Source organism: Bombina bombina, chromosome 3 (assembly GCF_027579735.1).
Source record: "Bombina bombina isolate aBomBom1 chromosome 3, aBomBom1.pri, whole genome shotgun sequence".
NCBI classification, from domain to species: domain Eukaryota; kingdom Metazoa; phylum Chordata; class Amphibia; order Anura; family Bombinatoridae; genus Bombina; species Bombina bombina.
The window spans coordinates 427,016,888-427,044,681 of NC_069501.1; the positions used below are offsets into that span (position 1 = coordinate 427,016,888).

The 27,794-nt window shown below is 40.9% G+C and overlaps 1 long non-coding RNA gene across 1 annotated transcript; it reads right to left on the bottom strand.

Moving 5' to 3' along the window:
- Nucleotides 1-473: 473 nt before the first annotated feature.
- LOC128651682 (uncharacterized) lies at nucleotides 474-18,276 on the bottom strand. The gene is made up of 3 exons (XR_008401161.1): nucleotides 18,209-18,276; nucleotides 891-983; nucleotides 474-561 (listed from the first exon to the last, which is right to left on the bottom strand). It is a non-coding gene; the product is annotated as an uncharacterized LOC128651682 (long non-coding RNA).
- Nucleotides 18,277-27,794: the final 9,518 nt, after the last annotated feature.

The window sequence follows — 27,794 nt, forward strand, 5'->3', positions numbered from 1 at the left end:
GCTGGCCGCGTCCGTAAGCACCGCTGGTATCTAGAGTTGCAGTGGCATTAAATTATGCTCTACGCTCCCTTTTTGGAGCCTAACGCACTGAAAACCCAGCCATTCTGTGAACTCTAAATACCAGCAGTATTTAAAAGGTGCGGGAGAAAAAAAGCACGCGTAGCTAACTCACCCCTTTGGCCACAGAACTCTAAATCTAGCCGTCCATGTCATAGGAAAGTAAATGTTTACATACATTGACAAAGTAAAAAAAAATCTATTATGTTTTACATTTGTCTGAAAAGGAGTAATTCTGGAATTAATATATAGTAAAACATGCATGCTATAAAAGGTATTTCCTGTCATCATCTTATTTGATAGTCTATATATGTTTTTTGTTATACATATCAGAATGAGATAAGTATTCATAATCTATTTCAAAGTAAGCAAGTATCACAGTTAGTTAGTTGGTTTTGTTACCTTCATGGTCACCAGGTAGTTATTAAGAAGCTTAGAAGAAATCTTCATTGCCGCTCCCCAGTGACTGCGGTTATTGGATGGACATAACCACTTGTTTAAATGCTGTATGGGAAGCAATTACATGAAAAATTATAACTTAGAGTAATAAAAAACAAAATCTCAGGTTCACCTATACTGGTGTTTGAGTATCCAGAGCAGAATACATATTAAATATAAATAAAATATGACATCATTAATCTGTTATGCTCAATAATAAAAACACAAGCATTTAAATATTCTTATCCCTTTTTCTTACTACGGATAATCTGATTTGTTTGTGGTAAAAGCTCTGATAATTATGTATGAATTAAGCATATAAAAAACTGAAATAATATATGAAATAAGGACAACAAATATATGGTATATTATAAAGGGCTCTTATCATTACTTACATTGAAGATTATTTTAAACCCTTGCTGTTTCTGTTGCAGTTGGATTGTCATAAGCAACTCTGTCAGCTCTTCTGATGTACCCTTGTATAACTCCTATAAGGGAGAATTTTAAGATGTGTGGAAACTTGAACAATGAAAGCACCAAGATCTGGTAAGGGATTATTCATTATATGATTTCAATCGAATTGTATTACAGATACACCAGATATTTGTATGAAACAGCACAGGTCTAGAGCTGCAACAAATAATCAATATAATCAATAATAATCGATTATGAAAATAGTTGTCAAAAAATCTCATAATCGATTAGTTGGTTTGCAATTGGTTGGTCTGTGCACAGCACCAGCTGTTTCACTCCAATGAGCTCCTGCACATGGTATTGTGTTTTATGGTTATGCCCTTAGCCTAAAGGACGTCTACAGATATTTACTTTTCATTTTTTCAGGACAGTATAAGTTTACAACTACTCCTGGCTAATGTGACACCCAGAAATAATAGGAGCCATTATTTGGATTGTTTATATTAAAGGGACATTAAACCCAAATTTTCAGGATTTAGAAAGAGCATGCGATTTTAAACAACTTTCCAATTTACTTCCATTATCTAATTTGGTTCATTCTCTCGATATATCATAAATAAAGCATATCTAAATAGGCTCAGTAGCTCCTGATTGGTTGCTGCACATAGGTGCTGCGTGTGATTGGCTCACCTATGTGTATTGCTATTTCTTCAACAAAGAATATCTAAAGAATTAAGCAAATTAGATAATAGAATTAAATTGGAATGTTGTTAAAAATTGTATTCTCTACCTGAATCATGAAAGAAAACTTTTGGGTTTGATGTCCCTTTAAATCAGGTGATTTGGGACTATGCGTGGCATGATATAGTGCCCAGCTTGTTATTTACACCTAGCCATAGATTGATGGGAGTTGTCATTTGAATTGATGTGCACTATTATCTGTTTGCACAATTAGCGGATCGCTTGCTATTGCTGATTATATGCACTGTATAGATAAATATACAAGGCTTTATCCTGTTACTGATATACAGGGGTCTATTTATGAAACAGCGGATGCTGCTTCCGACCCTCTATGCTTCAGTTCCGACTGACGCGGAAGTTAAGAAGCAGCGGTCCTGTCTGTCCGGACCTACATAAATAGATCCCATAGTCCTTAGCGCTTTTGACTTTTTTTTTAATTGTTTTTTTTTATATTTTGAATAAATTGTGATAGTAGGTACCAGATTCAACCTCTATAAGTATATATCTGTTATTTTTAGAGCGGACTAGAGATTTTTCCCTAACCTTATAGCTGGTTATTTACCATTGCATATAGATATTCAAGATATTTTTATGTTAGAATGAAGTCCAGCCTTAGTTTGTAGAGAGGCCCCTTGCCCAGGTTGAAAACACTTAGCATTGGCGAAGAGCTAACAAAGATAAATATCTCACTTTGGCAAAATTGGCAAAACCCTAATTATGCATCTCAGACACCTCAACACTATATGAGCGCCTCTTCTCTGCTGCAGGCAAAATAGCTGCCAATAGAGAGCCAGCCTCAGCCAGTAGCCTGTGGACATGTTGACATCTTTGCATTTCAATGTAAAGTTTCTGAAAGAGTGAATAAAAGAATGTTATAAACAGTTATATTCTTCCTCTATCTAGTGCTACCCCTTTCTAGTGCTACCTCTTTCTAGTTCTACCTCTCTTCAAAGTTTGTGATTTTGTTTTGCTTAACTATAAAAATGGGTTCTGCTGCTTAAAAATTGGACAAAGAGTTGTGTTAATGCAAAGTTTTAGTCTGCAGTTTATATTTGTAACACTCAGTATGTGGATTTTATTTAAAATTTAGGAAACAATTATTGATTCTTTTCTTATCGGATTAGTCGATTAATCGAAAAAAATAATCGGCCGATTAATCGATTATGAAAATAATTGTTAGTTGCAGCCCTAGTCCTTAAAGGGACATGACACCCAAAATGTTTCTTTTATGATTCAGATAGAGAATACAATTTTTAAAAACATTCTAATTAACTTCTATTATTTAATATGCTTCATTCTTCAGCTATCCTTTTTTTGAAGAAATAGCCAATCACGTGGGTGAGCCAATCACAAGAGGCATCTATGTGCAGGCACCATTCAGCAGCTACTTAGCCTATTTAGATATTATTTTCAACAAAGGATATCAAGAGAATGAAGCAATTTAGATAATAGAAGTAAATTGGAAAGTTGTTTAACCCCTTAACGGCTAAGGACATGTAAGGCACGTCCTACAAAAAATACCCTTAAGGACCAAGGACGTGCCTAACATGTCCTCTGGGGTTTCAAGCGGTGGAAGCAATCCTGATCACTTCCAGTCGCTTTCAAGGTATTGCTGTGATGCCTCGATATTGAGGCACCACTGCAATACCTTTTTTTGCACACCGATGCAGAGAGAGTCACTCTGTGACTCTCTTTGCATCGGCCAGCAATGGTGCCGATCGTTGGTGGGTGGGAGCCATTGGAGGGAGGCGGGTGGGCTGCCCATCACTGGCGAATGTCCGGGCAGCAGTGTGAAATCACTCCCCGGTGCGTGCAGGAGCACGCTCGGGGGCCGTATGCACGCATGTGTGTGAGCGCGCGCCCTCAATCTGCACATATGTGTACATAGGAAGTGAAGGGAGAGGGTGTTGGGATAGGTTGGTGGGAAATAATGTTAGGAAAGGGATATGGGAGGGGGGTAGTGTATTGAGGGGGGCAGCTACAGTACAGAAATATATAAATACAGTATATATAAAAAATAGGCATATTTTATTGAAAAGTGGGTACTGGCAGACAGCTGCTAGTATCCAAAATGGCAGCAAATAGTGAGAGAGGGGAGGGTTAGAGAGCTGTTTGGGGGCTCAGGGAGGTTGGGTGGTAAGGGGGGATCCTACACTGCAGAAAATATATAATTTAAAAAAAAAAGGTTAAAAAAACAAAAAACAAAACCTATTTATTTTTATACTAGCAGACTTTATTCCAGTACTAAAGATGGCGGTGACAATAGTGAGGTGGGGGAGGGAAGAGAGGTATTTGAGGGGGGTCAGGGAGGGATCAAGGAATGGGATGTGTCTGGTGGGAGGCTGATCTCTACACTAAAGCTAAAATTAACCCTTCAAGCTCCCTACAAGCTACCTAATTAACCCCTTCACTTCTGGGCATAATACAAGTGTGGTGCGCAGCAGCATTTTGCGGCCTTCTAATTACCAAAAAGCAATGCCAATGCCATATATGTTTGCTATTTCTGAACAAAGGGGATCCCAGAGAAGCATTTACAACCATTTGTGCCATAATTGCACAAGCTGTTTGTAAATAATTTCAGTGAGAAACCTAAAGTTAGTGAAAAAGTTAACAATTTTTTTATTTGATTGCATTTGGCAGTGAAATGGTGGCATGAAATATATCAAAAACAAAATTTATGCTTACCTGATAAATTTATTTCTCTTGTGGTGTATCCAGTCCACGGATTGATCCATTACTTGTGGGATATTCTCCTTCCCAACAGGAAGCTGCAAGAGGATCACCCACAGCAGAGCTGTCTATATAGCTCCTCCCCTAACTGCCACCTCCCAGTCATTCGACCGAAGACAAGCAAGAGAAAGGAGAAACTATAGGGTGCAGGGGTGACTGTAGTTTAAAAATAAAAAACACCTGCCTTAAAATGACAGGGCGGGCTGTGGACTGGATACACCACAAGAGAAATAGATTTATCAGGTAAGCATAAATTTTATTTTCTCTTGTAAGGTGTATCCAGTCCACGGATTCATCCATTACTTGCCAATTACCAAAGCTATAGGACAGGGATGAAGGGAGGGACAAGGCAGGCGCTTAAATGGAAGGCACCACTGCCTGTAAGACCTTTCTCCCAAAAATAGCCTCCGAAGAAGCAAAAGTATCAAATTTGTAGAATTTAGAAAAAGTATGAAGCGAAGACCATGTCGCCGCCTTACAAATCTGTTCAACAGAAGCCTCATTTTTAAAAGCCCATGTGGAAGCCACCGCTCTAGTGGAATGAGCTGTAATTCTTTCAGGAGTCTGCTGGCAAGCAGTCTCATAAGCTAAGCGGATTATACTTCTTAACCAAAAAGAAAGAGAAGTTGCTGAAGCTTTTTGGCCTTTCCTCTGTCCAGAGTAGACAACAAACAATGCAGATGTTTGACGAAAATCTTTAGTAGCTTGTAAATAAAACTTTAAAGCATGAACCACGTCAAGATTGTGTAATAGACGTTCCTTCTTTGAAGAAGGTTTAGGACACAGTGACGGAACAACAATCTCCTGATTGATATTCTTATTAGATACCACCTTAGGAAGAAACCCAGGTTTGGTACGCAAAACTACCTTATCTGCATGGAAGATCAGATAAGGGGAATCACACTGCAAGGCAGATAACTCTGAAACTCTTCGAGCCGAAGAGATAGCTACCAAAAACAGAACTTTCCAAGATAAAAGCTTGATATCTAAGGAATGCAGAGGTTCAAACGGAACCCCTTGAAGAACTTTAAGAACTAAATTTAAACTCCATGGCGGAGCAACAGGTTTAAACACAGGCTTGATTCTAACTAAAGCCTGACAAAATGCCTGAACGTCTGGAACATCCGCCAGATGTTTGTGCAAAAGAATAGACAGAGCAGAAATCTGTCCCTTTAAGGAACTAGCTGACAATCCCTTCTCCAATCCTTCTTGGAGAAAATATAATATCCTGGAAATCCTGACTTTACTCCATGAGTAACCCTTGGATTCACACCAATGAAGATATTTACACTATATCTTATGATAGATTTTCCTGGTGACAGGCTTTCGAGCCTGAATTAAGGTATCAATGACCGACTCGGAAAAACCACGCTTTGATAAAATCAAGCGTTCAATCTCCAAGCAGTCAGCCGCAGAGAAATTAGATTTGGATGTTTGAAGGGACCTTGAAGTAGAAGGTCCTGCCTCAGCGGCGGAGTCCATGGTGGAAAGGATGACATGACCACCAGATCTGCATACCAAGTCCTGCGTGGCCACGCAGGAGCTATCAAAATCACTGAAGCTCTCTCCTGCTTGATCTTGGCAATCAGGCGAGGGAGCAGAGGAAATGGTGGAAACACATAAGCCAGGCTGAAGGACCAGGGCGCTGCTAGAGCATCTATCAGCGCTGCCTGGGGATCCCTTGACCTGGACTCTTAACAAGGAAGTTTGGCGTTCTGACGAGACGCCATGAGATCCAGTTCTGGTTTGCCTCATAGATGAATCAGCTGGGCAAATACCTCCGGATGGAGCTCCCACTCCCCCGGATGAAAAGTCTGTCGACTTAGAAAATCCGCCTCCCAGTTCTCTACTCCTGGGATATGGATAGCTGAGAGATGGCAAGAGTGAACCTCTGCCCATAGAATTATCTTTGAAACCTCCAACATTGCCAGGGGGCTCCTTGTTCCCCCCTGATGGTTGATATAGGCTACAGTCGTGATGTTGTCCGACTGAAATCTGATGAACCTGACCGCAGCTAGCTGAGGCCAAGCCTGAAGAGCATTGAATATCGCTCTTAGTTCCAGAATGTTTATCGGAAGCAGTGCCTCCTCCTGAGTCCACGAGCCCTGAGCCTTCAGGGAGTTCCAGACTGCACCCCAGCCCAGAAGGCTGGCATCTGTCGTTACTATAGTCCAATCTGGCCTGCAGAAGTTCATCCCCTTGGACAGATGGACCTGACATAGCCACCAGAGAAGAGAATCCCTGGTTTCTTGATCCAGGATTTAGTAGAGGGGACAAATCTGTGTAATCCCCATTCCACTGACTGAGCATGCAAAGTTGCAGCAGTCTGAGATGTAGGCGGGCAAACGGTACTATGTCCATTGCCGCTACCATTAAACCGATTACTTCCATACACTGAGCCACTGAAGGACGAGAAGTGGAATAAAGAACACGGCAAGAGTCTAGAAGCTTTGACAATCTGGCCTTCATTAGGTAAATCTTCATTTCTACCGAATCTATCAGAGTCCCTAGGAATGAAACTTTTGTTAGAGGTGATAGAGAACTCTTTTCTTCATTCACCTTCCACCCATGGGACCTCAGAAATGGCAGAACAATGTCCGTATGGGACCTGGCGATTTGAAAAGTCGACGCCTGTATCAGAATGTCGTCTAAGTAAGGGGCTACTGCTATACCCTGCGGCCTTAGGACCACTAGGAGGGACCCTAGAACCTTTGTAAAGATTCTTGGTGCCGTGGCCAACCTGAAGGGAAGAGCCACAAACTGGTAGTGCCTGTCTAGAAAGGCAAAACTGAGAAAACGATGATGATCTTTGTGTATCGGGATGTGAAGATAAGCATCCTTTAAGTCTACGGTAGTCATATATTGACCCTCCTGGATCATAGGAAGGATGGTTCGAATAGTCTCCATCTTGAAGGATGGGACTCTGAGAAATTTGTTTAAGATCTTGAGATCTAAGATTGGTCTGAATGTTCCCTCTTTCTTGGGAACTACAAACAGATTTGAATAGAAGCCCTGCCCCTGTTCCTCCTACGGAACTGGGTGGATCACTCCGATAACTAGGAGGTCTTGAACACAATGTAAGAATGTCTCTCTCTTTATCTGGTTTGCAGATAAATGTGAGAGATGAAATCTCCCTTTTGGGGGAGAGGTTTTGAATTCCAGAAGATAACCCTTGGACACAATTTCCAATGCCCAGGGATCCTGGACATCTCTTGCCCAAGCCTGGGCGAAGAGAGAGAGTCTGCCCCCTACTAGATCTGTTTCCGGATCAGGGGCTGCTCCTTCATGTTGTCTTAGAGGCAGCAGCAGGCTTTTTGGCCTGTTTCCCCTTTTTCCAAGCCTGGTTAGGTCTCCAGACCTGCTTAGACTGGGCAAAAGTTCCCTCTTGTTTTGTGTTAGAGGAAGTTGAAGCTGCGCCACTCTTGAAGTTTAGAAAGGGCCAAAAACTAGACTGTTTGGTCCTTAATTTGTTGGACCTGTCTTGCGGAAGGGCGTGACCTTTTCCTCCAGTGATGTCAGAAATGATCTCCTTCAGTCCAGGCCCGAATAGGGTCTGTCCTTTGAAGGGAATGTTGAGAAGTTTAGACTTTGAAGTCATGTCAGCTGACCAGGATTTAAGCCATAGCGCCCTACGCGCCCGAATAGCAAAGCCTGAATTTTTAGCCGTTAGCTTGGTTAAATGAACAACGGCGTCAGAAACAAATGAATTGGCTAGCTTAAGGGCCCTAAGCTTGTCAATAATATCTTCCAACAGGGTTTCAACCTGTAGAGCCTCCTCTAGAGACTCAAACCAGAAAGCTGCAGCAGCAGTGACTGGGGCAATGCATGCAAGAGGCTGGAGAATAAAACCTTGTTGAATAAACATTTTCTTAAGGTAGCCCCCTAATTTTTTATCCATTGGATTTAGAAAAGCACAACTGTCCTCGACAGGGATAGTGGTACGCTTAGCTAGAGTAGAAACTGCTCCCTCCCACCTTAGGGACCGTCTGCCACAAGTCCTGTGTAGCGGCGTCTATAGGAAACATCTTTTTAAAAACAGGAGGTGGAGAGATAACGGTACACCTGGTCTATCCCATTCCTTAGTAATAATTTCAGAAAACCTCTTAGGGATTGGAAAAACATAAGTGTAAGTACTGCATAGTATTTAGCCAATCTACATAATTTCTCTGGGACAACAATAGCATCACAGTCGTCCAGAGTTGCTAAGACCTCCCTGAGCAATATGCGGAGGTGTTCAAGCTTAAATTTAAATGTAGACATATCAGAATCAGGTTGAAGTATCTTCCCTGAATCAGAAAAATCACCTACAGATTGAAGCTCCCCTGCTTCAGCTTCTGTACATTGTGAGGGTGTATCAGACATAGCCACTAAAGCGTCAGAGAGCTCTGTATTTATTCTAGTCCCAGAGCTGTCTCTCTTTCCTTGCAATCCTGGCAGTTTAGATAATACCTCTGTAAGGGTATGATTCATAACTGCCGCCATATCTTGTAAGGTATATGCAATGGGCGCGCTAGATGTACTTGGCGTCCCCTGAGCGGGAGTTATAGGTTCTGACACGTGGGGAGAGTTAGACGGCATAACTTCCTCCTTGTCAATTTCTTCTGGTGATAAATTTTTTAAAGCCAGAATATGGTCTTTGTAATCTATAGTAAAATCAGTGCATTTGGTACACATTCTAAGAGGGGGTTCCACAATGGCTTCTAAACATAATGAACAATGAGTTTCCTCTATGTCAGACATGTTTAAACAGACTAGTAATGAGACCAGCAAGCTTGGAAAACACTTTAATAACTGTGAACAAGCAAAAAATAAAAACGGTACTGTGCCTTTAAGAGAAAAAAACAATCACATAAACTGCAAAACAGTGAAAAAAGCAGTAAATTCTATGAAAATTTTACAGTGTGTATAATAGACTGAAATAGCATTGCACCCACTTGCAAATGGATGATTAACCCCTTAGTTTCAAAACCGGATAAAAAAAACGATATAGCCGTTTTTAAACAGTCACAAACAACTGCCACAGCTCTACTGTGGCTCCTACCTGCCCATACAACGACTTTGGAAGGCACAAAAACCCTGTAGAGGGGTCCTATATGTCAGGGGACTCCTTCAGGGAAGCTGGATGTCTCAAGCTGCAAAAACTACTGCGCAATTAAGGCACGAAAATAGGCCCCTCCCAACATGTACTCACAGTGAGAGGGCCTTAAAAAACTATCACTAGGCAAAATCTAGTCAGCCATGTGGAAAAACTGGGCCCCAGAATAAAGTTTTATCACCATTTGTAGTAAACGTTTATATACATCAAGCAAATGTTATATCTATTAAGTAATGAGAGTAAATAACAAAAATATTACCCTTTACAGCAAGCATGATACCAGTCGTTATTAAATCACTGTAATCAGGCTTACCTTAAATAAATCAGGTACTGTCAGCATTTTCTAGCTTATCATCTCTCTAGAAAAATTTAAAACTGCACATACCTCAGAGCAGGAAACCCTGCACGCTACTCCCCCAGCTGAAGTTACTCATCTCTTCAGTTATGTGTGAGAACAGCAGTGGACCTTAGTTACAAACTGCTAAGATCATCAAAAAACTTCAGGCAGACTCTTCTTCACCTTTCTGCCTGAAGCCAAAATAGTACAACTCCGGTACCATTTGAAAATAATAAACTTTTGATTGAAGATAAACTACATTAATTCACCACATCTCTCTAGCTACTTCCCTTGTCGAGAGCTGCAAGAGAATGACTGGGAGGTGGCAGTTAGGGGAGGAGCTATATAGACAGCTCTGCTGTGGGTGATCCTCTTGAAGCTTCCTGTTGGGAAGGAGAATATCCCACAAGTAATGGATGAATCCGTGGACTGGATACACCTTACAAGAGAAATGGGCCTAGATCAATACTTTGGCCTCTAGTTATGAAAGTCTAGCGGACCTGATCCGACAGTGCGGATTAGGGCCGACAGACCTCGCTGAATACGGCGAGCAATACGCTCGCCATATTCATCATTGCACCAGCAGCTCACAAGAACTGCTGGTGCCACGCCCCGCCCCCTGCAAACTCGCAGCCAATAGGCCACCAGCAGGGGGGGGTGTCAATCAACCCGATCGTACTCGATCGGGTTGTATTGTAGCGATGTGTGTCCGCCTGCTCAGAGCAGGCGGACAGGTTATGGAGCAGCGGTCTTTGTGACCGCTGCTTCATAACTGCTGTTTCTGGCGAGCCTTCATATGGAGCTTGATACATATGCCCCTGTGTGTTGTCTGCTACACTACACTAAAGCTAAAATTAACCCTACAACTTAGCTCCCTACAATCTACCTAATTAACCCCTCCACTGCTGGGCATAATACAAGTGTGGTGCGCAGCAGCATTTAGCGGCCTTCTAATTACTAAAAAGTAATGCCAAAGCCATAAATGTCTGCTATTTCTGAAAAAAGGGGATCCCAGAAAAGCATTTACAACCATTTGTGCCATAATTGCACAAATGTGTTCATTTGATCGCATTTGGCAGTGAAATGGTGGCATGAAATATACCAAAATGGGCCTAGATCAATACTTTGGGTTGTCTACTAAAAAAATATATATACATGTAAAGGGTTATTCAGGGATTCCTGACAGATATCAGTGTTCCAATATAACTATTGCTAATTTTCAAAGAAAAATGTTTTGGAAATTGCAAAGTGCTACTTGTATTTATTGCCCTATAACTTGCAAAAAAAGCAAAGAACATGTAAACATTGGGTATTTCTAAACTCAGGACAACATTTAGAAACTATTAGGCATGGGTGTTTCTTGGTGATTGTAGATGTGTAACAGATTTTGGGGGTCAAAGTTAGAAAAAGTGTGTTTTTTTCAATTTAAAAAAAAAAAAAAAAAATATTTTATTAATTTTTTTATAGTACATTATAAGATATGATGAAAATAATGGTATCTTTAGAAAGTTCAATTAAATGGCGAGAAAAAAGGTATATAATATGTATGGGTACAGTAAATGAGTAAGAGGATAATTACAGCTAATCACAAACACTGCAGAAATGGAAAAATAGCCCTGATCCCAAACGGTCAACAAATGGAAATGTGGTCTGGTCACGAAGGGGTTAAAAACATAATTTATGCTTACCTGATAAATTTATTTCTCTTGTAGTGTATCCAGTCCACGGATCATCCATTACTTATGGAATATATTCTCCTTCCCAACAGGAAGCTGCAAGAGTCCACCCACAGACAGCAAAGCTGCTATATAGCTCCTCCCCTAACTGCCATATTCAGTCATTCGACCGAAAACATGCAGAGAAAGGAAAAACCATAGGGTGCAGTGGTGACTGTAGTTCAAATGAAAAAATTACCTGCCTTAAAGTGACAGGGCGGGCCGTGGACTGGATACACTACAAGAGAAATAAATTTATCAGGTAAGCATAAATTATGTTTTCTCTTGTTAAGTGTATCCAGTCCACGGATCATCCATTACTTATGGAATACCAATACCAAAGCTAAAGTACACGGATGATGGGAGGGACAAGGCAGGTACTTAAACGGAAGTTACCACTGCCTGTAAAAAACCCTTTCTCCCAAAAATAGCCTCCGAAGAAGCAAGGTATCAAATTTGTTAAATTTGAAAAGTATGAAGCGCAGACCAAGACTCCGTCTTGTAAATCTGTTCAACAGAAGCCACATTTAAAAAAGGCCCAAGTGAAAACCACAGCTCTAGTAGAATGAGCTGTAATCACTTCAGGAGGCTGCTGTCCAGCAGTCTCATAAGCTAAATGAATTATGCTTTTTAACCAAAAAGACAGAGAGGCTGCTGAAGTCTTTTGACCTCTCCTCTGTCCAGAATAGACAACAAACAAGGTGAACGTTTGATGAAAACTGTAGTAGCTTGTAAGTAAAACTTTAAAGCACAAACCACGTCCAATATTGTGTAATAGACGTTCCTTCTTTGAGGAAGGATTAGGATACAAGCATGGAACAACTATCTCTTGAGTGATGTACTTGTTAGATACCACCTTAGGAAAAAACCCAGGTTGGTACGCAGGACTACCTTATCCGTACGAAGGACCAGATAAGGAGAATCACATTGTAACACAGATAACTTGGAGACTCTACGAGTCGAGGAATTAGCTACCCAAAAGGAACTTTCCAAGATAAAGATTGATATCTATGGAACAAAAAAGGTTCAAACGGAACTTCTTGAAGAACCTTAAGAATCAGGTTTAAGCTCCATGGCGGAGCAACAGTTTTAAACACAGGCTTGGATCTAACCAAAGCCTGACCAAATGCCTGAACGTCTAGAATACCTGCCAGACGCTTGTGCAAAAAAATAGACAGAGTAAAAATCTGTCCCCTTTTAAGGAATTAGCTGACAACCCTTTTCTCAAAAACATCTTGGAGAAAAGATAATATCCTGGGAATCCAGACTTTACTCCATGAGAAACCCTTGGATTCATAACAATCAGATATTTACACCATATCTATGTTCAATTTTCCTAGAGACAGGCTTTCATGTCTGTATTAAGGTATCAATGACTGACTCGGAGAAGCCATGCTTTGATAACATCAAGCGTTCAGTCTCCAGGCAGTCCATCTCAGATTGATTCTATTTAGATGGTTGAAAGGACCCTGAGGTAGAGGGACCTGTCTCTGAAGCAGAGACCGTGATGGAAAGGATGACATGTCCACCAGATCTGCATACCAGGTCCTGCGTGGCTACGCAGGCGCTGTCAAAAACACCAAAGTCCTCTCCTGCTTGGTCTTGACCTCCGGAGGAAATCCCACTCCCCCGGAAGAAAAGTCTGACGACTTAGAAAATCCACCTCCCAGTTCTCAACACCTGGGATATGGATAGCTGATAGACAAGAGTGAGTCTCTGTCCAGTGAATTATTGTAAGACTTCTAACATCGCTAGGGAACTTCTGTTCCCCCTTGATGGCTGATGTAAGCCACAGTCGTGTATATTGTCCGACTGAGTATGATGTACCTCAGAGTTGCTAACTGAGGCCAAGTCTGAAGAGCATGGAATATCACTCCCAGTTCCAGAATATTTATTAGAAGGAGGGTCTCCTCCTAAGTCCACTATCCCTGAGCCTTCAGGGAGTTCCAGACTGCATCCCAACCTAAAAGGCTGGCATCTATTGTAACAATTGTCCCATCTGACCTGCGGAAGGTCATACCCTTGGACAGATGGACCCGACATAGTCACCAGAGAAGAGAATCTCTGGTCTCTTGGTCCAGGTTTAACAGGGGACAAATCTGTGTAATCCCCGTTCCTCTGACTGAGCATGCATAGTTGCAGCAGTCTGAAATGTAGACGTGCAAACGGTACTATGTCCCTTGCTGCTACCATTAAGCCGATTTCATTCATGTACTGAGCCACCGAAGGGCGCGGATGGGATGAAAAAAACACGGCAGAAATTTAGAAACTTTGACAACCTGGACTCCGTCAGGTAAATTTTCATTTCTACAGAATCTATCAGAGTCCCTAGGAGGGAAACCCTTGAGATTGGGGATAGAGAACTCTTTCCTTGTTCACTTTCCACCCATGTGATCTCAGAAATGCCAGTACTACGTCCATATGAGACTGGGCAATTTGGATGTTTGACGCCTGTATCAGGATGTCGTCTAAATAAGGGGCCACTTCTATGCCCCGCGGTCTAAGGACCGCCAAAGCGACCCCAGAACCTCCATAAAGATTCTTGGGGCTGTAGATATCCCAAAGGAAAGAGCTACAAACTGGTAATGCCTGACTAGAAAGGCAAACCTGAAAAACGATGGTGATCTTTATGCATCACAATGTGAGGATAAGCATCCTTCAAATCCATTGTAGTCCTCTATTGACTCTCCTGGATCATAGTTAAGATGGTACGAATAGTTTCCATCTTAAATGACGGAATTCTGAGGAATTTGTTTAAGATCTTTAGATCCAAAATAGGTCTGAAGGTTCCCTCTCCTTGGGAACCACAAACAGATTTGAGTAAAAACTCTGTCCCTGTTCCTCTCTTGGAACTGGATGGATCTCGTACACAATGTAAGAATGCCTTCTTCTTTATCTGGTTTGCAGATAATTGTGAAAGGCGAAATCTCCCCTTTTTTTGGGGGGGAATCTTTGTAATCCAGAAGATATCTCTGGGATATAAATTCCAATGCCTAGGGATCCTGGGCATCTCTTGCCCACACCTGGGCAAAGAATGAAAGTCTGCCCCCTATAGGATCCGTTACCGGATAGGGGTCCGTTCCTTCATGCTGCCTTAGAGGCAGCAGCAGGCTCCTTGGCCTGCTTATCTTTGTTCCAGGTCCGATTGTCTCCAGACCGCCTTGGACTGAGCAAAAATTCCCTCTTGTTTTGCCTTAGAGGAAGAGGATGCCACACCTGCCCTGAAGTTTTTAAAAGGTACGAAAATTAGACTTTTTTTTTTTGCCCTTGATTTAGACCTATCCTGAGGAAGGGCATGACCTTTTCCTCCAGTGATATAAGCAATAATCTCCTTCAAACCAGGCCCGAATAGGGTCTGCCCCTTGAAGGGAAGTTAAGTAGCTTATTTATTAAAGTCACGACAGCTGACCATGATATAAGCCATAGCGCTCTGCGTGCCAGTATAGTAAAAAACAGAATTCTTAGCCGTTAGTCTAGTCAAATGAACAAGGCATCAGAAAACAAAGGAATTGGCTAGCATAAGCTTGTCAAATATATTCATCCAATGGAGTCGCTTAACTGTAAAGCCTCATCAAGAGACTCAACCCAGAACGCCGCAGCAGCAGTGACAGAAGCAATGTATGCAAGGGGCTGCAGGATAAAACCCTGTTGAATAAACATTTTTTATCCATTGGATCTAAAAAGCACAACTGTCCTCGTCAGAGGTAGTGGTACGCTTAGCTAGAGTAGAAACTCTTCTCTCCACCTTAGGAACTGTCTGCCAGAAGTCCCGTGTGGTGGTAACTATTAGAAAACATTCTTCTAAAAAATAGGAGGGGAAGAGAACGGCACACCTGGTCTATCCCATTCCTTATTAAAAAAATTTTTAGTAAACCTCTTTAGGTATTGGAAAAACATCAGTACACACCGGCACTGCATATTATTTATCCAGTCTACACAATTTCTCTGGCCCTGCAATTGTACACATTCATTCAGAGCAGCCAAAGCCTCCCTGAGCAACAAGTGGAGGTTCTCAAGCATAAATTTTAAATGTAGAAATATCAGAATCAGGTTAAATCATCTTCCCTGAGTCAAAAAAAAAAATCACCCACAGACTAAGCATATTGTGAGGTAGTATCATACATGGTTCTTAAAGCGTCTGTATGCTCTGTATCTACCCCCAGAGCTAACTGCTTTCCTTTAATTTCAGGTAGTCTGACTAATACTGCTGCCAGAATATTATTCACCACCTTTGCCATGTCTTGTAAAATAAACGCTATGGGCGCCCTTGATGTACTTGGCGCCATTTGAGCGTGAGTCCCTGAAGCGGGAGTCGAAGGGTCTGACACGTGGGGAGAGTTAGTCGGCATAACTTTCCCCTCAACAGAATCCCCTGGTAAAGAAACGCTATGGGTGCCCTTGATGTACTTGGCGCCATTTGAGCGTGAGTCCCTAAAGCGGGAGTCAAAAGGTCTGACACGTGGGGAGAGTTAGTCGGCATAACTACCCCCACGACAGAATCCTCTGGTGATAATGTTTTTAAAGACAAAAAATGATCTTTATTGTTTAACATGAAATCAGTACATCTGGTACACATTCTAAGATGGGGTTCCACCATGGCTTTAAAACATAATGAACACAGAGCTTCCTCTATGTCAGACATGTTAGAACAGACTAATAATGAGACTAGTAAGCTTGGAAAACACTTTAAATCAAGTTAACAAGCAAATATATAAAACGTTACTGTGCCTTTAAGAGAAACAAATTTTGCCAAAATTTGAAATAACAGTGAAAAAAGGCAGTTAAACTAACAAAATTTTTACAGTGTATGTAACAAGTTAGCAGAGCATTGCACCCACTTGCAAATGGATGATTAACCCCTTAATACAAAAAACAGATTAACAAAACGAAAAATATGTTTTAAACAGTCATAACAGCTCCTACTTTTGAAGCCCTTTTGAGCCCTTCAGAGTTGTCCTATAGCATGCAGGGGACTGCTGAGGGAAGCTGAATGTCACTGTTTGTAATTTTAACTGCACCAACTGTAACTTTTATACTATAACAGTGGAAAGCCTCAGGAAACTGTTTCTATGCAAAATTTAAGCCAGCCATGTGGAAAAAACTTAGGCCCCAATAAGTTTTATCACCAAACATATGTTAAAAAACGATTAAACATGCCAGCAAACGTTTTAAAACACATTTTTACAAGAGTATGTATCTCTATTAATAAGCCTGATACCAGTCGCTATCGCTGCATTTAAGGCTTTACTTACATTACTTCGGTATCAGCAGTATTTTCTTAGTCAATTCCATTCCTAGAAAAATATTTTACTGCACATACCTTATCTGCAGGAAAACCTGCACGCCATTCCCCCTCTGAAGTACCTCACTCCTCAGAATGTGTGAGAACAGCAAATGGATCTTAGTTACGTCTGCTAAGATCATAGAAAAACGCAGGCAGATTCTTCTTCCAAATACTGCCTGAGATAAACAGCACACTCCGGTGCCATTTAAAAATAACAAACTTTTGATTGAAGAATAAACTAAGTAGAAAGCACCACAGACTCTCACAACCTCCTATCTATGTTGAGGCTTGCAAGAGAATGACTGAATATGGCAGTTAGGGGAGGAGCTATATAGCAGCTTTGCTGTGGGTGGACTCTTGCAGCTTCCTGTTGGGAAGGAGAATATATTCCATAAGTAATGGATGATCCGTGGACTGGATACACTTAACAAGAGAAACTGCTTGCTCTTTTTTCTATCATGAAAGAAAAACTTTGGGTTTCATGTCCCTTTAAAGTTGAGGACTAAATGTATATACATCCAGATCTAGCAGGATAATGTGAAAAAATAAATATATTATCACTTTAACAGGAAGAGCTAAAGCCAAGTCTGTAACATACTAAACACTATTATTCCATTTTCATTATTTGTATCCTTGAAGTCTCTTTGCTGAATTGCAATAGTATTTGCACATTTATTAATTCCCCACAATATCCTGCACAAGACTATTTTGATTTGGGAGGTGCTAAAACTAAAGGGAGTTTAAAACAACTAATTTTAAGAAAACTATCATATTTTGAGTTTGTCCAGTGATCAAATCATTTACTCTGAATCACATTGTAAGCACTAAATGAATGATCCAGAGAGTGACTTTAATTATATAGACAGTTTGGCCATTTTACTTGTAAAATTAACAACTGGTAGTAAAAACACAAATACCCATTTTACTCACAATTATTACATCTATGACTAATATGAGAAACATTGTTGTACCAGAGGGACAGATACAATTCTAAATATGTCTTTTAAGGAATTATTCAGACTTTTCCCCTCAGAAAGTAATGTTACTGTGCTGAATAGATCTAAATTTTCTGGGCTTATGGAAGCTTTTTCCTGTCTAGCATTTACCCCAATCAGTGAGCAGGAATACTGCATTGGGTAATATACAACAATATGTTTACAGATAGTTCTGTAATGTGCCCAAAATGATGTATATTTTTATATTATTAAAAAAGCCTGATTAATTTATTTTTAATTATGTGCAATAAACCTTTCTCTACCTGTATCCTCTAAAATATGGGGAAAGATATTTGTCCGTTAAAGTTAAATCTTACACAAATATAAAGTTGCAACACAATATTGTCCCTGTCACCCACTCTGTAGCTACTACTTGTTTTTTACCTGCTTTGCTATCCTTACCTTTATAATCTCTGGCTCTCCTTTACTCATGAGTTCCTCAAGAGAAAGCAGTTGGAAGAAGGTCTCAAGCGTAACGTGGATCAAAAAGTCTACGTCAGCGTTCTGCAAAGGTGGCTGCAGTTTGCTGAAAATGAAAAAAAAAATATTAACCTTCGCCTAGATTACGAGTCTTGCGTTAGCCTTAAAAAGCAGCGTTGAGGGGTCCCAACGCTGCTTTTTAACGCCCGCTGGTATTACGAGTCAGGCAGGTACAGGTGTACCGCTCACTTTTTTTCTGCGATTTTAGCATACCGCAAATCCCCTTACGTCAATTGCGTATCCTATCTTTTTACTGGGATTTTCCTAACGCCGGTATTATGATCGCTGGAAAAAGTGAACGGTAAACCCTCTACCTCCAAGACTCCTACCGCATTTTAAAGTCAGTAGTTAAGAGTTTTATGGGCTAATGCCGTAGCATAAAACTCTTAACTAAAGTGCTATAAAGTACACTAACACCCATAAACTACCTATTAACCCCTAAACCTAATCTGCCGACCGGACATCGCCGCCACTGTAATAAATATATTAACCCCTAAACCGCCGCACTCCCGCCTCGCAAACACTAGTTAAATTTTATTAACCCCTAATCTGCCATCCCTAACATCGCCGACACCTACCTACATTTATTAACCCCTAATCTGCCGTCCCCAACGTCACCGCTACTATATTAAATGTATTAACCCCTAAACCTAAGTCTAACCCCAACCCTAACCCCCCCTAACTTAAATATAATTTAAATACATCTAAATAAATTATTCCTATTTAAAACTAAATACTTACCTGTAAAATAAACCCTAAGATAGCTACAATATAACTAATTGTTACATTGTAGCTATCTCAGGATTTATTTTTATTTTACAGGCAACTTTGTATTTATTTTAACTAGGTACAATAGTTATTAAATAGTTATTAACTATTTAATAACTACCTAGCTAAAATAAGTTTACCTGTAAAATAAACCCTAACCTAAGTTTACCTGTAAAATAAACCCTAACCTAAGTTACAATTACACCTAACACTACACTATCATTAAATTAATTACATAAAATACCTACAATTAATTACAATTAAATAAAATAAACTAAATTACGAAAAACAGCAAACACTAAATTACAGAAAATAAAAAAGAAATTACAAATTTTTAAACTAATTACACCTAACCTAATCCCCCTAATAAAATAAAAAAGCCACCCAAAATAATAAAAATCCCTACCCTATACTAAATTACAAATAGCCCTTAAAAGGGCCTTTTGCAGGGCATTGCCCCAAAGTAATCAGCTCTTTTACCTGTAAAAAAAAATAATAATACCCCCCAACATTAAAACCCACCACCCACACACCCAACCCTACTCTAAAAACCACCCAATCCCCCCTTAATAAAACCTAACACTAACCCCCTGAAGATCACCCTACCTTGAGACGTCTTCACCCAGCCTGGCACAAGTGGACCTCTAGAGGGGCAGAAGTCTTCATCTGATCCCGCCAGAAGAGGACATCCAGACCAGCAAAAGTCTTCATCCAGACGGCATCTTCTATCTTCTTCCATCCGGAGCGGAGCAGGTCCATCTTGAAGACATCCGACGCGGAGCATCCGCTTCCATCCGACGGCAACTGAAGAATGAAGGTTCCTTTAAGTGACATCATCCAAAATGGCGTCCCTTCAATTCCGATTGGCTGATAGAATCCTATCGGAATTAAAGGGACAGTATACTGTAAAATAGTTTTTCCCTTAATGTGTTTACAATTGCTTTTTTTACCAACTGCAGAGTAAAAAATGTATGAAAATTAGCTTTTTAAGGTTTATTTCTGTATATTAAAGCTCTGATTTTGTGTTTTGAAGCCACAGCCTAATAAAATAGGTTGAGCTTGTAGGTATAATCAGATCGCATTACTGTATCACATTGTGCACATATACCTGCTTCTTTATCTTATATCTGTCCTTAAAACAATCACCAATACTTTGAGAGAACAATGGAAAATCAACATTTTATTACCTTATCTCTGCTATATTGCACTGGGAGTGTAATTTCTACTGTTGGCTGTGTTTACAAAGCTTATCTATAGCTGGTACGCGCGGCCACAAACTTTCAGAATAGGTGGGGATACCACATGCTAAATTAACAATTTCAAATGCCAATATAAGGGTAAAGGAGCTACTTGTAAACAATTTAATACACTCCAGCAGCTAAAGTGGATCATTGGGAACAAATTAAAGGGGAGAACATTTTTGAGTAAACTGTCCCTTTAAAGTAGGAAAAATCCTATTGGATGATGCAATCAGCCAATAGAATTGAAGTGCGCTCGCATTCTATTGGATGTTCCAATCAGCCAATAGAATGCAAGCTCAATTCTATTGGCTGATTGCATCAGCCAATAGGATTTTTCCTACCTTAATTCTGATTGGCTGATAGGATTCTATCAGCCAATCGGAATTGAAGGGACGCCATCTTGACGTCACTTAAAGGAACCTTCATTCTTCTGTCGCCGTCGGATGGAAGAGGATGCTCCGCATGAGATGTCTTCAAGATGGACCCGCTCGCTCCGGATGGAAGAAGATAGAAGATGCCACCTGGATGAAGACTTCTGCTGTCTGGAGGACCTCTTCTGCCCCGATCGGATGAAGACTTCTGCCGTCTGGAGGACCACTTCTGCCCGGCTTCTTGGAGGACTTCGGCCCGGCTGGGGGAAGATGTCTCAAGGTAGGGTGATCTTCAAGGGGTTAGTGTTAGGTTTTATTAAGGGGGGATTGGGTGGGTTTTAGAGTAGGGTTGGGTGTGTGAGTGGTGGGTTTTAATGTTGGGGGGTATTGTATTTTTTTTACAAGTAAAAGAGCTGATTACTTTGGGGCAATGCCCCACAAAAGGCCCTTTTAAGGTCTATTTGTAATTTAGTACAGGGTAGGGAATTTTTTTATTGGGGGGGGGGGGCTTTTTATTTTATTAGGGGGATTAGATTAGGTGTAATTAGTTTAAAAATTTGTAATTTCTTTTTTATTTTCTGTAATTTAGTGTTTGTTGTTTTTCGTAATTAAGTTTATTTAATTTAATTGTAATTAATTGTAGGTATTTTATGTAATTAATTTAATGATAGTGTAGTGTTAGGTGTAATTGTAACTTAGGTTAGGGTTTATTTTACAGGTAAATTTGTTTTTATTTTAGATAGGTAGTTATTAAATAGTTAATAACTATTTAATAACTATTGTACCTAGTTAAAATAAATACAAAGTTGCCCGTAAAGAAAAAATAAATCCTGAGATAGCTACAATATATCTATTAGTTATATTGTAGCTATCTTAGGGTTTATTTTACAGGTAAGTATTTAGTTTTAAATAGGAATTATTTATTTAGATGTATTTAAATTATATTTAAGTTAGGGGGGTGTTAGGTTTAGGGTTTTAGACTTAGGTTTAGGGGTTAATAAATGTATTATAGTGGCGGCGACGTTGGCAGTGGCAGATTAGGGATTAATAAATTTAATATAGGGTTCAGCGATGTTGGGGGCAGTAGATTAGGGGTTCATAGGTATAATGTAGGTGGCGGCGGTGTCCGGAGCGGCAGATTAGGGGTTAATAATATAATGCAGGTGGCAACGATGTCGGGGACGGCAGATTAGGAGTTAATAAGTGTAAGATTAGGGGTGTTTAGACTCGGGGTTCATGTTTGGGTGTTAGGTGCAGACGTAAAAAGTATTTCCCCATAGGAATCAATGGGGCTGCGTTTGGAGCTGAACACTGCTTTTTTGCAGGTGTTAGGTTTTTTTTCAGCCAGCTCTGCCCCGTTGTATCCTATGGGGAAATCGTACACGAGCACGTTACATCAGCTTACCACTGACTTAAGCAACGCTGGTATTGAGGTGAGATGTGGAGCTAAATTTTGCTCAACGCTCACTTTTCTGAGGCTAACGCCGGCTTGCAGAAAGCTCGTAATACCAGCGTTGTCTTAAGTGAGCGGTGAGAAAAAAAGGAGCGTTAGCACCGCTCACCATTACCGACAAAAACTCGTAATCCAGCCACTTATTACCAATAAATCTCTTGTTTATAGTTGTAGTTTTGTTTATTCCATATTATACATCAGGGATGGCCAGTTGGAACCTTTCTGCCCTAGTTTTTGTGGCCTCAGAAAAAAGCAGAGCTAAAACTGTGGACATTGTTAGGAAATGTGTTTTTCAAAGCCCTAAATTCATATAAGGCCATTAAAGCTTATAGAATATTGATCTATGGCCCTCAGGTGCTAGGATGTTGGCCATCACAAAATACCTGAGTGATGTTATTGTACTCAGTGCCCTCCAGCGGATATCACTAGCCAACGCATCTTTGGGCTCTTCCCTAAGGAAATCCTGAGAACACACAGATATTTAATATTAATATAACTTTGTTATAAAATCCAAATAACAAAATGTATGCTTACCTGATAAATTTCTTTCATTCCGGATATGGAGAGTCCACAACGTCATTCAATTACTAGTGGGAAGGAGGCAAAGAGCACCACAGCAAAGCTGTTAAGTCTCACTCCCCTACCCATAATCCCCAGTCATTCGACCAAAGGGAAATTGAAAAGGAATAACACAAAGATGTAGAGGTGCCTGAGGTTTAGTAAAAAATAACTGTCTTAAAAAATGGTGGGGTCATGGACTCTCCATATCTGGAAAGAAAGAAATTTATCAGTTAAGCATAAATTTTGTTTTATTTCCTAAGATATGGAGAGTCCACGATGTCATTCAATTACTAGTGGAAACCAATACCCAAGCTAGAGGACAAAGGATGAACGGGGGGAGAATAAGACAGGTAGACCTAAACAGAAGGCACCACCGCTTGAAGAAATTTTCTCCCAAAAGAGGCCTCAGCTGAGGCAAAAGTATCAAATTTGAAAAATTTGGAAAAAGTATGCAGAGAGGACCAAGTTGCAGCCTTGTAAATATGTTCCACAGAAGCATAATATTTAAAAGCCCAAGAAGAGGAGACAGCCCTAGTGGAATGAGCTGTAATTCTCTCGGGAGGCTGCTGTCCAGCAGTCTCCTAAGCAAAACGAATCATACTTCTCAACCAGAGGGAAAGAGAAATAGAAGCAGCCTTCTGACTCTTACGCTTTCCTGAGAAACAAACAAACAGGGCAGAAGACTGGCGAAAATCCTTAATCGTCTGTAGGTAGAATTTTAGAGCATGCACAACATCCAAGGTGTGCAACAGACGTTCTTTATGAGAAAAAGGATTGGGACAGAGTGAAGGAACAACAAACAATTTCATGATTAATATTTCTATCCGAAACCACTTTAGGAAGAAACCCCAATTTAGAACGAAGAACCGCCTTATCCGATAAGGTAAGTTAAATCACACTGCAAAGCCGAGAGTTCCGAAACTCTCAGAGCAGAAGAGATAGCAATAAGAAACAAAACCTTCCAAGATAGCAACTTTATATCTATGGAATGCATTGGCTCAAACGGAGCCTGCGGCAAAACTTTAAGAACCAGATTAAGGCTCCAAGGAGGAGCAACAGGTTTAAACACAGGCCTGATTCTGACCAGGGCCTGAAAAAAAGATTGAACCTCTGGCACATCTGCCAGACGCTAGTGTAACAAAATAGAAAATGCAGAAATCTGACCTTTCAGAGAACTGACTGACAACCCTTTCTCCAGACCTTCCTGGAGAAAAGACAAAATTCTAGAAATCCTTACCCTACTCCTAGAGTAGCCTACACCAATAAAGGTATTTACGCCATACCTTATGGTAGATTTTTCGAGTAACTAAGTGTTCAATTTCCAAGCAGTCAGCTTCAGAGAAACGAGATTTGGATGGAGGAATGGATCCTGAGTTAGAAGGTCCTTCCTCAGAGGCAACCTCCAAGGCGGCCAAGATGACATCTTCACTAGGTCTGAATACCAGATCCTGCAAGGCCATGCAGGAGCTATTAGAATTACCAATTCTCTCTCTTGTTTGATACAAGCAAAAACTTGTGGAAGGAGCGCAAACAGAGGAAACAGGTATGCTAGACTGAAATCCAAAGGAATCGCCAGAGCATCTATCAGAGTGGCCTGAGGATCTCTAGACCTTGAACCGTACCTTGGAAGCTTGGCGTTCTGCCGAGATGCCATCAGATCCAACTCCGGCACCCCCCATTTGAGGGTTAACCTGGAGAACACCTCCGGATGGAGAGCCCACTTCCTGGGATGAAATGTCTGTCTGGTCAGGAAATCCACTTCCCAGTTGTCCACTCCAGGAATGTGGATGGCAGATAGAGAACAATTGTGAGCTTCCACCCACTGAATAATCTGTGTCACCTCCTTCATGGCTAAGGAACTCCGAGTTCCTCCCTGGTGGGTGATGTAAGCCACTGAGGTGATGTTGTCCTACTGAACCTTATAAACTGGGCTAAAGACAATTGAGTCAAACCATCAGAGCATTGTAAATCGCTCTCAACTCCAACATGTTTATGGGGAGAGCATAGTCCCTGTGCCTTTAACGAGTCCCAGATTGCTCCCCAGCCTATCAGGCTGGCGTCCATGGTCACAGTCACCCAGGAAGGTCTCTGGAAGCATGTGTCCTGAGACAGGTGGTCCTGAGAAAGCCGCCACTGGAGAGAATCTCTTGTCAACTGGTCTAGATCTATCCTCTGAGACTGATCCAAATGGTCTCCATTACATTGTCTGAGCATGCATAATTGCAGAGCTCTCAAATGGAATCAAGCAAAGGGAATGATGTCCATGGAAGCGACCATCAGACCAATTACCTCCATAGATTGAGCCACTGATGGCCAAACAGTAGACTGAAGAGAGATGGCCAAACAGTAGACTGAAGAGAGAGGCAAGAGGAGAGAATTTTGGATTTTCTGACCTCCGTCAGAAACATTTTCATAGATAGGGAATCTATTATGATCCCTAAGAAAACCATCCTTGTAGCTGGAACAAGGGAACTCTTTTCCAGATTCACTTTACAAGCGTGGGAACGTAGAAAATGGCACCACTGCAATTCCTCTAGACCTAATCACTGCCAAGAGAGCCCCCAGAACCTTTGAGAAAATTCTAGGAGCTGTAGCAAGGCCAAAAGGAAGAGTCATAAACTGAAAGTGTTTGTCTAGAAAGGTGAATCTCAAGAATTTGTGATGATCCCTGTGGATGGGAACATAAAGATATCTGTCCTTCAGGTCTATGGTCATCACGAACTTACCCTCTTGGACCAAAGGAAGAATGGAACGAATGGTTTCCATTTTGAAGGACAGTACCCTGAGAAACTTGTTGAGGCACTTTAGGTCTAAAGTGGGTTGAAAAATTCCCTTTTTTTGGGAACCATGAACAGATTTCAATAGAATCCTAGACCCTGTTCTCTTACTGGAACTGAAACAATCACTCCCAGGGAGGAAAGGTCCTGAACGCAGTTCAAGAATGCCTCTGTTTTTACCAAGTCTGTAGATAATATTGAGAGGTGGAATCTGCCCATGAGAGGGAAAGATTTTAATTCTATTTTGTAACCCTGAGATACTATGTCCACAGCCCAAGGATCTGGGACATCTCATCTCCACGCTTGAAAAAACAGGGAAAGTCTGCCCCCCACTTGATCCTATCCCAGCCCGGGAGCCGAACCTTCATGCTGACTTAGACTCAGCTGAGGGTTTCTTTGATTGCTTCCCCTTATTCCAAGACTAATTGGGCTTCCAAGAAGACTTGGACTGCTCCTGCTGGGAAGAGGGAGAGGAAGACTTTTAACCTTTGAAGTTACGAAAGGAATGAAAATTACTTTGACTTCCTTGGACTCTGTTCTTCTTGTCTTGCGGTAGAAAAGACCCTTTTTCACCCGTAATATCAGAAATTATTTCTGCCAGACCAGGTCCAAGCAAGGTCTTACCCTTGTAAGGAAGCGCCAGAAGGTTGGACTTAGAGGTAACATCAGCTGACCAAGATTTTAGCTACAATGCCCTGCGGGCTAGGACAGTGAAGCCAGACATCTTGGCTCCCAGTCTAATAACTTGCATGTTAGCATCAGAAATAAAGAAATTGGCTAGTTTGAGAGCCTTAATCCTATCTTGTATTTCCTCCAACAGAGTCTCTACTAAAATTGATTCAGATAAGGCGTCACACCAATAAGATGCTGCACTTGCTACTGTGGCAATACAAACTGCAGGTAGCCATTGAAGACCTTGATGAACATACATTTTCTTCAAATAAGCTTCCAGCGTTTTGTCCATGGGATCCTTAAAGGAGCAGTTATATTCTATAGGGATCGTAGTTCTCTTAGCCAGATTAGAAATAGACCCTTCTACTTTAGGCACCATGTGCCAAGAATCTTTAATGGAGTCAGCAACAGGAAACATCTTTTTAAATACAGGAGACGGGGAGAAAGGAATCCCTGGCTTCTCCCATTCCTGTGAAATAATCTCTGTCATATGGTCTGGGACAGGACAAACTTCCACAGAGGAAGGAACATCATAGTATTTATTAAGTTTACTAGACTTTTTAGGGTTGACAACGACAGAAGTATCAGAGTCGTTCAAAGTAGCCAATACCTTCTTTAACAGTTCACGAAGGTGTTCAAGCTTAAATCTGAAGTTTACTTCTTCAGTATCAGATGAAGGAATAATACTGTCCGAATCTGAGATTTCACCCTCAGAGGCCACCAACGTATTCTCCTCATCAGACTTATGAAGGAGGGCAATCTGCGTAGGAGTAGGTGAAACAGAAACCAGCAAAGGAAAAGCAAATAATGCCGCAGATACCGCAAAAGATAACTGTGCAGCAAAATCTGCAGGCAAATAAACTCCTCCAGGAGGCTGAGAGGAACTGCAGGGCATGGTATGTGATGCCATAGAGGCTTGGGACATTTGAGGAGAAAGCTGTGGCATTGCCTGAACAGCATCAACCTGAGAGACATTGGGCTCAGAGGGCTACAATTTATCTTTAAATTGAAGTGTTCTAGCTAAGCATGCAGCACAGAATTGCATTGGCAAAACAATTTGTGCCTCAAGGCATAACAAGCATTTGTCAAAAGACACAGAGTCTTGGTCCATGTCCATAATACTAAATAAAAATTCCCCAAATTGTAGATTTTTTTTAAAAACACTGTCACTTTAAAAAAATGTAATACCACAGCCGCTTAACATTATGCAATTTTTAAAAAAAATAATAAACCAATCAGGCCCCCTACACATCGGACAGGCTAAGGTGACTTACCGTAAAACGTATACACAATTTGGCTGCCAGAAGTCTCTAAAACGATCATATAGTAGATTGACACTGAAGAGACTGAAATTCAATAACGCCGCTCTGCTCCGTGAATATCCGACAGCAGAGAGAAGTCACATGACCGGCAGAGAGAGGAAACTACACAGCAAGTAAAAGGCGCACGTTTCCCTCTGCCTACAACACCGAAGCTTAATTTACACAAACGCTCAAGCAGTCTGTCAGTTAGCCTGTTCTAGCTAAGCAAGCAAAGAAAACCAACTGCCAAATTTTAAGTTTATACATAAATCCCTACATAAAATATAAGCAACACATACTAATATATTTCATATACAGTGGGGCAAAAAAGTATTTAGTCAGCCACCAATTGTGCAAGAATTAA